General features: G+C 37.0%; 1 long non-coding RNA gene across 2 annotated transcripts in view; it reads left to right on the top strand.

The window, feature by feature from the left end:
- LOC140487195 (uncharacterized) overlaps nucleotides 1-12,705 on the top strand; it is a 59,091-nt gene extending 46,386 nt beyond the window's left edge. Inside the window, exons 7-10 of one of the 2 annotated variants that reach the window (XR_011962737.1) lie at nucleotides 957-1,081; nucleotides 5,294-5,342; nucleotides 6,486-6,585; nucleotides 9,993-12,705. This is a non-coding gene — a long non-coding RNA (uncharacterized lncRNA). The other variant, XR_011962738.1, reaches the window with a different exon arrangement.
- The last annotated feature ends 235 nt before the right edge of the window (nucleotides 12,706-12,940 follow it).

Genomic DNA, 12,940 nt, shown 5'->3' with positions numbered 1-12,940 from the left:
ATTTGCTTCCTAATTCAGACACAAATGTTTGAACATCGATCAGAATAAAATTACATAAATTAAGAAACGCATGTTTCTACAAGTAAACTAATTGAATGAAATACATTACTTCTGTATTGTCTGCATTTTGACAAAAAAATAAATTCTTTTCAAAAACTAATGAATGGCTGATTTATTGTCCTCAATCCATCAATCTAGATTTTATATTTCAGTCTTCAGTTTACCGATCTTAATGGGCGTCTAATCAACACTAGAGCAAAGTGTTTTTAAAATATTGAGTCAATTTAATTGTTCAGAATACAACATTTATTAGGAATTCATTATCCTTATAATAATTGCTGAATAAGTTATTTGGCTTTCTAACGTGTATCGTCAGATCCCTATATTATTTTATTTCATATTTTAATTTAATCCATTGCAACAATGTTATTGTTTTCAGGTTAACTATCCCACAATGGAATCAATCATTTTGCATCCAACACGCTTCGAAAACTGACTTTTGCTCATTTGAATAATCACAGGAATCTCAGCCTTATGAGTTCAGAGAACTGTAACTACTTTTCTCTGCAATACTTCCTGTTCATGTCTGCGCATTGCACAGTCATGCAGCAAAATTAGATTTCTCCTTCTAAGTGTACTGATAGATTTTAGAAAATCTAAGTATTGCTAATATCTAAGTATTGTTCAATTCAGTCGGGGGTATATATGTGTAATAATGGCTCAGTACATGAAGTAATGTGAAGATATTGCAATGTACAAACTCACAATGATTGTGAATATCAATTTTTATCTTAGCCATGGAACCAGTTGAATTGATTTAATTATAGTTCATTGTACTTCTAATCACAATAAGAGCGAAATATTTCATGTGACAAAATTATTTAAAATTCATGTCACTTTTTTATGGACACAAAATACAATTAACACCCGTTTGTTCTTTCCTTTACCAATCATAGTGAAGTTTGAATTATAGAATGCTAGACTGACACAGCACAGAAACAGACCATTCAGCCCAACTTAGCATTCCGGCCAGGTGCGCGCTTCAGCTGCGCGCTTTTAAAGGGGAAACAAACCTACCCAGGTAAGCTTACGCTCTACCTGCTTCCGGGTCTCGGCTGCCTGTCTGGTCGTCGTCACTTTCCCCTGCTGCTCCCGCTCTTTCTGTGAAGAGAGAGTGAAAAAAAACACCGCTGCCCGCTACCGGTAAGTACTTTTAAAACAAACAGTCTTACCTTAGCTGCTGCTCGCACTCAAATATTGTTTATTCTGTGAACTTAATGCTGCAGAAGAGATTCAATAAACACTTAATACATCATTCTTGTGCATTTCAACTCCTCCCGTACACCAATCCTTATTCTCTAGTCCGAGCAGATGAAGAGATGAAGATCGCCTGATGAAGAGGCAGTACCTTGAAAGTTAGGGCTTCCCAATAAACCTGTTGGACTATAACAGTGTCATGTGATTTTTAACTTTGCTCGCCCCAGTCCAACTCCAGCATCTCTAAATCATTGTTTCGCAAAGGAATTCCCATAATTTTTAAAAAGAAAATATGACTTTAATTAAGAACTTTAAAACGCGATTGTTAAACCCTTCCGATATTAGTAAAATATCTCAATGGAAGTGAAATCAATGCTCACACAATAGGGCACATACAGCCACACAAATGTCTTCCTGGTCATCTAATTACTGCTCAGGAGAAAAACCGGAGTAAGTCTCTTATCGTTCCTGAGAACAAGAGCCACAATAAACATTTGGTGACCAGTTCCATCCAATAAATGCATTTGATTTCTTACATTTCGGTTCAGTAATTGCACACAAATTATTTAGCTAAAACCAATAACCATGCTTTATTACAAATGACCGAGGATGGTTACATCAACATACGGAGCAGCTGGTCAATCAGGGTTCCAGTTAAAGTCTCGCAAAATAAAATTATTTTATTTCGGCTTAGTACAACTGTAGGTGAAAACCTGTTGATTTTGCGCATTAAAAACCTTTAGAACATAGAACATAGAACATAGAACAATACAGCACAGAACAGGCCCTTCGGCCCACGATGTTGTGCCGAACTTCTATCCTAGATTAAGCACCCATCCATGTACCTATCCAAATGCCGCTTAAAGGTCGCCAATGAATCTGACTCTACCACTCCCACGGGCAGCGCATTCCATGCCCCCACCACTCTCTGGGTGAAGAACCCACCCCTGACATCTCCCCTATACCTTCCACCCTTCACCTTAAATTTATGTCCCCTTGTAACACTCTGTTGTACCCGGGGAAAAAGTTTCTGACTGTCTACTCTATCTATTCCTCTGATCATCTTATAAACCTCTATCAAGTCACCCCTCATCCTTCGCCGTTCCAACGAGAAAAGGCCGAGAACTCTCAACCTATCCTCGTATGACCTACTCTCCATTCCAGGCAACATCCTGGTAAATCTTCTCTGCACCCTCTCCAAAGCTTCCACATCTTTCCTAAAGTGAGGCGACCAGAACTGCACACAGTACTCCAAATGTGGCCTAACCAAAGTCCTGTACAGCTGCAACATCACCTCACGACTCTTGAATTCAATCCCTCTGCTAATGAACGATAATACTCCATAGGCCTTCTTACAAACTCTATCCACCTGAGTGGCAACCTTCAAAGATCTATGTACATAGACCCCAAGATCCCTCTGTTCCTCCACCTGACCAAGAACCCTACCATTAACCCTGTATTCCGCATTCTTATTTGTTCTTCCAAAATGGACAACTTCACACTTGGCAGGGTTGAACTCCATCTGCCACTCCTCAGCCCAGCTCTGCATCATATCTAAGTCCCTCTGCAGCCGACAACAGCCCTCCTCACTGTCCACAACTCCACCTATCTTTGTATCATCTGCAAATTTACTGACCCACCCTTCGACTCCCTCATCTAAGTCATTAATAAAAATTACAAACAGCAGAGGGCCCAGAACTGATCCCTGCGGAACTCCACTTGTAACTGGACTCCATGCTGAATATTTACCATCTACCACCACTCTCTGACTTCGACCGGTTAGCCAGTTTTCTATCCAATTGGCCAAATTTCCCTCTATCCCATGCCTCCTGACTTTCCGCATAAGCCTACCATGGGGAACCTTATCAAATGCCTTACTAAAATCCATGTACACTACATCCACTGCTCTACCCTCATCCACATGCTTGGTCACCTCCTCGAAGAATTCAATAAGACTTGTAAGGCAAGACCTACCCTTCACAAATCCGTGCTGGCTGTCCCTAATCAAGCAGTGCCGTTCCAGATACTCGTAAATCCTATCCCTCAGTACCCTTTCCATTACTTTGCCTACCACAGAAGTAAGACTAACTGGCCTGTAATTCCCGGGGTTATCCCTATTCCCTTTTTTGAACAGGGGCACAACATTCGCTACTCTCCAGTCCCCTGGTACCACCCCCGTTGCCAGTGAAGACGAGAAGATCATTGCCAACGGTACTGCAATTTCCTCTCTTGCTTCCCACATAATCCTAGGATATATCCCGTCAGGCCCGGGGGACTTGTCTATCCTCAAGTTGTTCAAAATGTCCAACACATCTTCCTTCCTAACAGATATCTCTTCTAGCTTATCAGTCCGTTTCACACTCTCCTCTTCAACAATACAGTCCCTCTCGTTCGTAAATACTGAAGAGAAGTACTTGTTCAAGACCTCTCCTATCTCTTCCGACTCAATACACAGTCTCCCACCACTGTCCTTGATCGGACCTACCCTCGTTCTCGTCATTCTCAGGTTTCTCACATACGCATAGAATGCCTTGGGGTTATCCTTGATCCTATCCGCCAGGGATTTTTCATGCCCTCTCTTAGCTCTCCTAATCCCTTTCTTCAGGTCCCTTCTGGCTATCCTGTATCCCTCCACTGCTCTGTCTGAACCTTGTTTCCTCAACCTTATGTAAGCCTCCTTCTTCCTCTTTACTAGACATTCAACCTCCCTCGTCAACCAAGGCTCCCTCACACGACCATTTCTTTCCTGCCTGATCGGTACATACATATCAAGGACACGTCGTATCTGCTCCTTGAAAAAGTCCCACATTTCCACCACATCCTTCCCTGACAGCCTATGCTCCCAACGTATGCTCCTCAAATCCTGTCTTACAGCATCGTAATTTCCCTTCCCCCAATTGTAAAAACTTCCTTGTTGTGTGCACCTATCCCTCTCCATAACCAAGGTGAAAGTGACAGAATTGTGGTCGCCATCACCAAAATGTTCACCCACTAACAAGCCCACCACTTGTCCCGGTTCGTTACCGAGTACCAAATCCAATATGGCCTCCCCTCTGGTTGGACAATCTACATACTGCGTTAGAAAAGCTTCCTGGACACACTGCTTTATCTGCTTATTGAGAGAAAATACTGAAAGGTGGCACTAAATTTAATTTATTTTGAGTTTCTTTCACGAAAATAATCATGTGAATTGCTTCTCAATTTCTTCCTAGTTCTGATACAAATGTCAAAATATTTACAATATTAACTCTTTATGAATAATGAAAGAGTTTTCTCTGCAAGAATGACATGAAGATGTTCAAGGTCCTCTAATTACTGTTGAGCAGAATACTCTTCATAAGGGTCTTATTATCTTAAACCGATGCTTATTATGACCTTGATTTTATTTCTGACTGGGGTTTTGGTGACTGATGTGTTTTCAAACCATGTGCAATGCATAAGGATTTCTTTCAATTTGTTACAAGAAAAAAAATGCTTTGAACATGTTGATTTCTAATTATTTTTTACTCCCGAGTTATTTATCGATGTACAATAATCACAGAATTATGGAAGATCCCTGTATCTTATGTTCACTGCAATATGTACTTTCAGTATCTACTTATTTACTTCCTACGTCTGACATGAATGTCTAAACATTGGTCATGAACAAAAAGTTGTAAATTAAAGCTACATCTCAATAAGCAAACCAATGGATGGAAACATGTAATTCTTGTAATCCTGCATTTTTGAACCAAAAGCAATTCTGCTGAATAATCACTGAATGGTTCATTTTTGTGAATCCATAAAGCTAGCTACCATATTCTTTTTCTCAGTTTACCGATCTTAATGAATATCCAATCATCATCACAACAAAGTGCTTTTAAAATATTGAATCTTTTTTTTAGATTACAACGTAATTTTCCAGTCACTGCCATGACAATAATTGCACAATTATTGGAGTTATTCTTTCTAACACATATAGTGCGATTCGCATTTTAATTGCATCAATTGTTTCTTAGTACGAACGCTACAATGCATAAATCAATTTATTTTTCAGGTGAACGATCCCATAATGGAACCAATGACTTCCCATTCGATGCCTCATTGTAAATATCTGATACTTGCTCATTTGAATGATCACAGTAATCTCAGCTGAAGCGTTCAGAGAAATGCAATTATTTTCATCAGAATAATTCCTGGTTGTTTCTCCACATTGCTCAGTGAAATAATTAACTGAGATTTCTCAGTATTCTTAAATGAAATGATATAATTTTGACAATTCAATTGCTGCTATTATCTAATCGTTGCTCAATATAGTTCACGGTATGACTACGAAATTATGGCTCATAAATTAAATAATGTAAAGATTTTGCAGTGGGCATTGCGGATACCAATTTTTATTTTTACCGTGGAAACAGTTGAATTGATTTAATTATGTTTAACTTCAATGTTAACATTTACTGTATTTATAAACACAATACAAGTTAATCACTTTTCATGGAACAAAATCATTTAAAATTTTTGTAACTGTTTAAAGTACAACAGAATGAACTAACATCTCTTTATTATTTCATGAAATAGTCACAGGACATTTTGAACTTTGGGAAGTTGAACATTTCTGGAAAGAAGGGAAGTTGTCTTCAGATGAGCAACCGCATTGAGTGACCAATTAATTTATTTTCCTAATCATTTATGTTGCAATTGCATATTAATTTTCTTTTCATTCTGTGACAAACTGCATTGAACATATGGAACTTTTGGATTGATTGAGTTTCGTTCATCAGTGTACACTGATCAAATGATTAGTTTTTTTCTTATAATGAATAATCACGAGATTCATATATAATTAAAGTCTTTATTGGTTTGTTACATCATTACTGTAAATTACTAATTCGCTTTGTCAGTTCATTACACACAGGAAATACGCAATTAATTCCCATTCAAATAATTACAAGAAACATCTGATTAATTTTCATTTGAGTTGCCACCGTAAGCATGTGACTATACATCTCCCCTTCCGGGATGGTAACATTATGACCGGTCCTTGTGGAGCTCTGACAGTGTATTACGTCAAGATCAGGAGGAATGATTTCAATTTCCACATTCAGCGGAGATGTGTCAGAGCAGCTTGGAAATTTCATTAGAACATATCTGAGTATAGATTGAACTGCTTTTCAAAACAACATTAGATATTCTTCAATCTGTTTTTCATTTCAATCATCACCATATTTCCTATTTATTTTCTTCAGTTCACTAATAAAATGATGCATCTAACTCTGCTGGTTCTACATTCCTTGGAAAAATAGTTGACGATGTTGCAACCTTAAAGATGGAAGAGTCTAAGACATGGTAATCATGATTTGTTTTACTGTTTAAAGGAACCTAGTTCAAACATTTCAAGCACATAAATCCTTATTCTCCGGTAGTATAAAGATGAAAATATTAACAGTCGAAATTCCTCTTCAGCAAAATACCAAATGCAACTTCATGTTATTCATTGGACAGCTGATCACCTACATTTGTAACTAAACATTGCAATTCATCTAAATACCGGTATGTGCTTTGATCAAATTTATTTTCTAATTATTACTTATTCATGAATTGTCAGAAATTTATTTTTATTTTCCATTCACCTATTCATATTGAATGTCAGATTGATATGCTGTGAAATTATTGGCGTGTTTTCATTTGAACATTTAATTTCTCTCTCTCACACACACACACACACACACACACACACACACACACTTATCTCACTTCATGCATGATGGCTTCAGTGTACCTTGCTAAACTTAAAATATTTTGTTGACTTTAAGTAGTATCTTCAGCACTCATATCAATTTAATCCAAAATCATAGAATCATAGATTCATAGAATCCCTACAGTGTTGAAACAGGCCATTTGGCCCAACAGTCCACACTGCCCATCCAAAGAGTAACCCACCCAGACACTCCCTTACTCTATTACTCGACATTTCCCCTGACTAGTGCACCTAACCTCGGTAAAAACAATGACTGCAGATACTGGAAATCAGAGTTTAGATTAGAGTGGTGCTGGAAAAGCCCAGCAGTTCAGGCAGCATCTGAGGAGCAGGAAAATAAATGTTTCGGGCAAAAAGCCCTTCATCCGGGATACAGGCTGTATTCCTAATGAAGGGCTTTTGCCCGAAATGTCGATTTCACTGCTCCTTGGATGCTGCCTGAACTGCTGTGCTTTTCCAGCACCACTCTAACAAGATCTAAGGCACCTAACCTGAAACATCCATGAACATTATTGGCAATTTAGCATGACCAACTAACCTTAGCTGCACACTGTATAATATCACAATGTTATTGAAATCAATGCTCACACAAAGCACGATACATGAAGCCACACAATGGTCTTCATGACCATCTAATTACTGTTCAGGAAATAATCTGAGTAATTGTCTTATTGTTCCTGAGATTAATCACCACAGTAAGCATCTTGTCATTATTCCAGCCAATAAATACAATGGGTGTCCTTTGAAATTTCTGTTCAGTAATTATCCATGATACTTATTGCTCAAAGCAGTGTTTATTCTTCATTACGAGTGGACAATTATTCTAACAGCCATTGGTCTTGATCTTATTTTTACTGAATGCAATAACCACAGTAAACATTCTTGCCAATAAATACAAGAGCTATCACCTTATTTTTCAATTCAGTAATTACACATGATACTTGCTGCTGAAAGTGGTGTTTATTCTTTATGAAAATTGGCCGAGGACACTGACAGCAAGACATGTTGATAGTCTTGATTTGTTCATGTTTTCAAACAGGTTTTCAGGCCATGTATTTCAAAAAGAAGTAATTTGACTTCATTCAAATTTGAATGTAAACATTTTCAGATATTTTCCATTCAAAATGTTTATTTGCTTATTCAGATCAAATTTGAATCTTGCCTCTGTAAAGTGAATTTATTGTGCTTTCCATTCATGGAAGTACTCATTAATTGGTCCTCGTTTCATCTTAGATCTGATGGAAATTTGAAATACTGATTACAGTGAAAATTGTGTGAATTATACATGAGAAAATCTAAAAGAAAATCACGAAAGGCGCGATAGAGTTCTTGAACAGCCTGTATATTTGAATAAAGAAAACATTCCTTCCAAAAAACAAAGTTAAAAATCGCGCAACACCAGGCTATAGTCCAACATGTTTATTTGGAAGCACTGGCTTTCGAAGCGCTGCTCCTTCAAACAGCTGATGAACGCTGGTTCTTCTGAAAGCTAGTTCTTCAAAATAAACATATTGGTTAATAAACTGCTGGTGTTTGATTTTTAACTTTCTACAGCCCAGTCCAACACTGGCGCCTCCAAATCATTCCAAAAATAAAACCCTTAAGTCTGTGGTTGAACAATTCAACAATCCTGCAACTAGATTATAATTCTCAGTTTATCTACCTTAATAAATATCTAATCAATGTCAGTGTAAATTCCCGGAAAACAACAAATCGTTTTGTTTGTTAACACACAAACTTTAATTGAAAAGTCATTGTTATCACAATATGTGAATTATATTTTAACTCTCCAGTGATGTGAAGTGACCCTTGGACAGAAATTGGACGTTGTAAATTCACCTACAGGCAGAGAAATCGGGTCAAATACAAAATCAATCAACCTCAATCAAAAAGCAGTTAGAATCAATCAGCTCCAGGGTGAATCAGATTTTCTTACATCTTGACTTCCAGTCAGTGCCTGAGCATAATACACCTCGCTTGGAAATGTCAATAATGAAGGGTTTTCACACCAACACATTGGATTCTTTGAATCCAGCTCATGACCACATGTGGATGTTTGTCACAAAATTATTAATCATTTTACAAATCATGGAAAATATGATTGCTCTTGAAAAGCTCTTGAAATAAAGTAATCACTGCATATAAAGCCACACGATGGTATTCAAGGCCACCTAATTACTGTTCAGTGCAAAACCTTTTGTCAGTATTGTATTGTTCTCAAGATGAATAACCACAACAAACATCACGCTTTCACACCATCCCAAATATATGCAAGAGATTCCTTCTTATCATATACACACATCTTTCCCACACCATTAAATAGACTTCACTTACGACTAAGGATGCTGATAGTAACATGTTTTGAGATCAAGGAATTCCTAAATATAGGCGAGTTTTCTGATAGGTTCCCCCAATCATCGTGCTAAAAATGTAAATGCGGCTCAATACATTGTAACAGATCCCCATTAAACCTTTTTATGTATTCACTCAGAGACAATGTTTAAAAATTTCCTCTATAAATGCTGTTGACTGTTTTTTGCTATGATACCCATGTTCCTTGTCGATTTATTTTCTTTGTAATGCCGACACAAATGTCTGAATATTGACGACATGAAAAGTTGCATGGATTATATATTGTATTTCTACAGAAGAAAAGCTGAGACAGCAATTACAGATTGCAGTTTTATCTGAGAATGTTGAATGATCAATAATCACTGCATATCGAAAATATTTTCCAAAACATCATGCCAGCATTCTAACTCTCAGTTCACTGATACTAATTATTATGTAATCAATATCACAGCAAACCCGTTTGGAAATATTGAATCACTTAATGTGTCAGTGTTCTAAAATAGATTACCAATTCATTGTTAGTCCAACAATCACACAGTAATTCAGTTTAAGTTTTGTAACAAATATCGTGAGATTCACATTTCAATTTAATCATTATTTTGTAGTGCCAATTTTACAAAGAAAAAATTATCTTTTATTCCAGGTCAACACAACCACAAACCAAGCAATGATTCCTCATCCAACACTGACAGGAAATATCTGATACCTTCTCATTTGAATGTTCACAGAAATCATTGGATTCATATTCGCCTTACAAATGAAGATACGTCTGATTGTTTTAGACTCCAATAATTAATGTTCAATTCTACATGTGACGGATTGTAATATGACATTTATAATCATTTTAAGTTTACCGTGACTAGTTTTAACACTAAATGTTACTTATATCTAATATGTAATCATTGATCAAATCCAGTATAGTCGGCTTTAAGTGTGGAATTAAGTCTCAGTGACGTAGGCATTTTGCATGGTACTGTTTCCTAATGGTAGCGAATGCTAATTTTTATTTTAGTGCTGAAATCCTTGTAGATTTGCTGCTGTAGGGAAGCCCCGAGCAGCCTGCCTTGGAATTAAAACACAAAATGGTGGAGGGGAGATAAATGAGACGAACAATCTGTTTCAGTCTTAAGTTAAAAAAGAACATTTTGTACAATCCTACTCCAAGTCCATAAGTATGCCATTCCAGACAGTCATATACCAGTTAGTGATAAGAGAATGCAGGCTCACAGAAAAATGACCAACCCTGACTTTCATTAATGAAAGAATAATTTTCCCAGTGAATGAATAAACACCAGCTGCAGGATAGAGCCCAGCTAACTTCCACAGCGGCTATCAGGGAAACAGACAGGGTTTGATTGCCAGAAATAGTTACTATTTTTTTGGAGAATAGATAGATAACTTTCAGTGTGGAAACAGGCCCTTCGGCCCAACAAGCCCACACCGCCCCGCTGAAGCACAACCCACCCATACCCCTGCATCTATCCCTTAGGTAACACTATGGGCAATTTAGTATGGCCAATTCACCTGGCCTGCACATCTTTGGAATGTGGGAGGAAACCGGAGCACCTGGAGGAGACCCACGCAGACACGGGGAGAATGTGCAAACTCCACACAGTCAGTCGCCTGAGGCGGGATATTGAACCCGGGTCTCTGGCGTTGTGATGCAGCAGTGCTAAATACTGTGCCACCATGCTGCCCACTAACGTTGCTCAGAACATTTAAAAAGTTTCTAATTACATATTCTTGAGAATCGTAAATAAGGCAGAGTGAGAGGCCCAAAGGACTGCAACAATTAATTTTGTAATCTGAGGAAATAAAATGCACAGAGAGATCCCAAGGCCTGGAGATTATAGCACCTGTAAAACACCATGAAGCAATAGGAAGCTCGGGCTATCCATCGCGATGTTCATCCAAGATTAGTTGTTCTACAGGATCGGGTGTCTGTATAATGAGGGAAGGACTGTAACTACATTGCATGTGGACATTATAATACAGAAGGTGTGTAAAAATACTGTTTTTTACTGTACACGTTACAGTGTGTCATGGACCTCCCTTCCTAGATTTGCCTCGGGGGATGATCCCTGCATTAACTGATTGCAGCATGAGTAAACATCTTCCACTTGCCTGAGTTCGGCCTATCTCCTCAGTCTTCATTCCTTGTCAGGGGAAATCACTCCTACAGCTATGGTGACATTTTAATTCAATATAAACACTTATTATCTGTGAAACTATTCCTTGCAGAGCTATATCATTTCCATGTTTTTTTTATTTTTGTGTGCAAGAAAATAATGGAGGAATATCCATTTGTTATTTAGTTCAACTTGAGCTAAATTTTAAATTATTGAAAGGACTACACATGGGGGTGGCGGGGAGAGGGGGGAAGAACGATTCTTCAGTTCAAATGTCACATTAAGTGACAATGTCCGTTTTTCAAATCATGTGACCTCCAAAATGATATTTATTTTTTGGTTTCATTTTGAGATCGTTTTATTTTCTTCTAACAGTAGTTGTCAATGATCAATAATCACAGAATTATTAGTTTTTTGCGACAAAATGACTTCCTGTACCAAATGTCATTAACTCGATGTTTAGTTCATAATAATACTGACTTTCCTATCCTCATTATTTTCTTCCTAGTTCTGACATTTATCTAAACATTTATCATGATAAAAGTTACATTAATAAAATAGACATGAACCGACCAAAAAAAAGTTGAACGATGTTCAATTGTTGCTCAGATTTTTTAATTATTAAAGCCAAACTTTATATTTTAATTTTCAGTTTATTAATCTTAATGATTATACAATCGACATCAGAGCAAAGTGCATTCAAAATATTAAGTCAATTTATTTACCAGGATTTTAGAAACAATGATCAATTACAATAATTACGCAATACTTTAACTTCGGCTTTATAACAAGAACAATGTGCTTTTAATACCTTCCATATTTCTTAGTGTGAGTGCTACAATATTAAAACCTGTTTGATCAGGCCAATATACCCACAAAAGACCAATAATTGCCATTGCAACATCATTTGTAAATATATGACTTTTGCTCAGTTGGAAGATCACAGTCTTCTCAGCCATTGGAATTCAGAGAACACCAGTTATTTTACACTGGAATATTTCTCTTCGTTTCTGAACATTACTCAGTGGAATAGGAAGAGGAGATGCCTCATTATTCTTAAATTCATTAATAAAAGTTTTCAAATCGATTTGTTGCCAATACCTAATAATTGTTCAATTCGGTAAGGGGTGGACATGTGGAACTATGTTTCCATACAATAACTAATGCAAGGACATTGCAATGTACAATCACTCAATCATTCTGAATATTGCTTTTCAGTTTAAACTTGGAAACACTTTTGAATTGATTTGATTGGAAATCACTTTAATGTTAACATTTATTGTGTTTTTAATCACAGTAACAATTGAATATTTTTCATGTGCAAAATCATTCAAATCCCCATGAATTTTTTGAAGCATACAAAAAAGGGTTGGTATCTATCTTATTTCATTAAACAATCACAGGAAATAGTGACTTCTTAGAAATCGTACATTTTCAGAAAGAATGAAAGTTGTCTTCAGCT

The sequence above is a fragment of the Chiloscyllium punctatum genome, chromosome 16, assembly GCF_047496795.1.
Source record: "Chiloscyllium punctatum isolate Juve2018m chromosome 16, sChiPun1.3, whole genome shotgun sequence".
In the NCBI taxonomy this organism is placed as follows: domain Eukaryota; kingdom Metazoa; phylum Chordata; class Chondrichthyes; order Orectolobiformes; family Hemiscylliidae; genus Chiloscyllium; species Chiloscyllium punctatum.
Note: the sequence above shows the minus strand (reverse complement) of the source record. Positions and strands in the feature narration are given on the sequence as shown.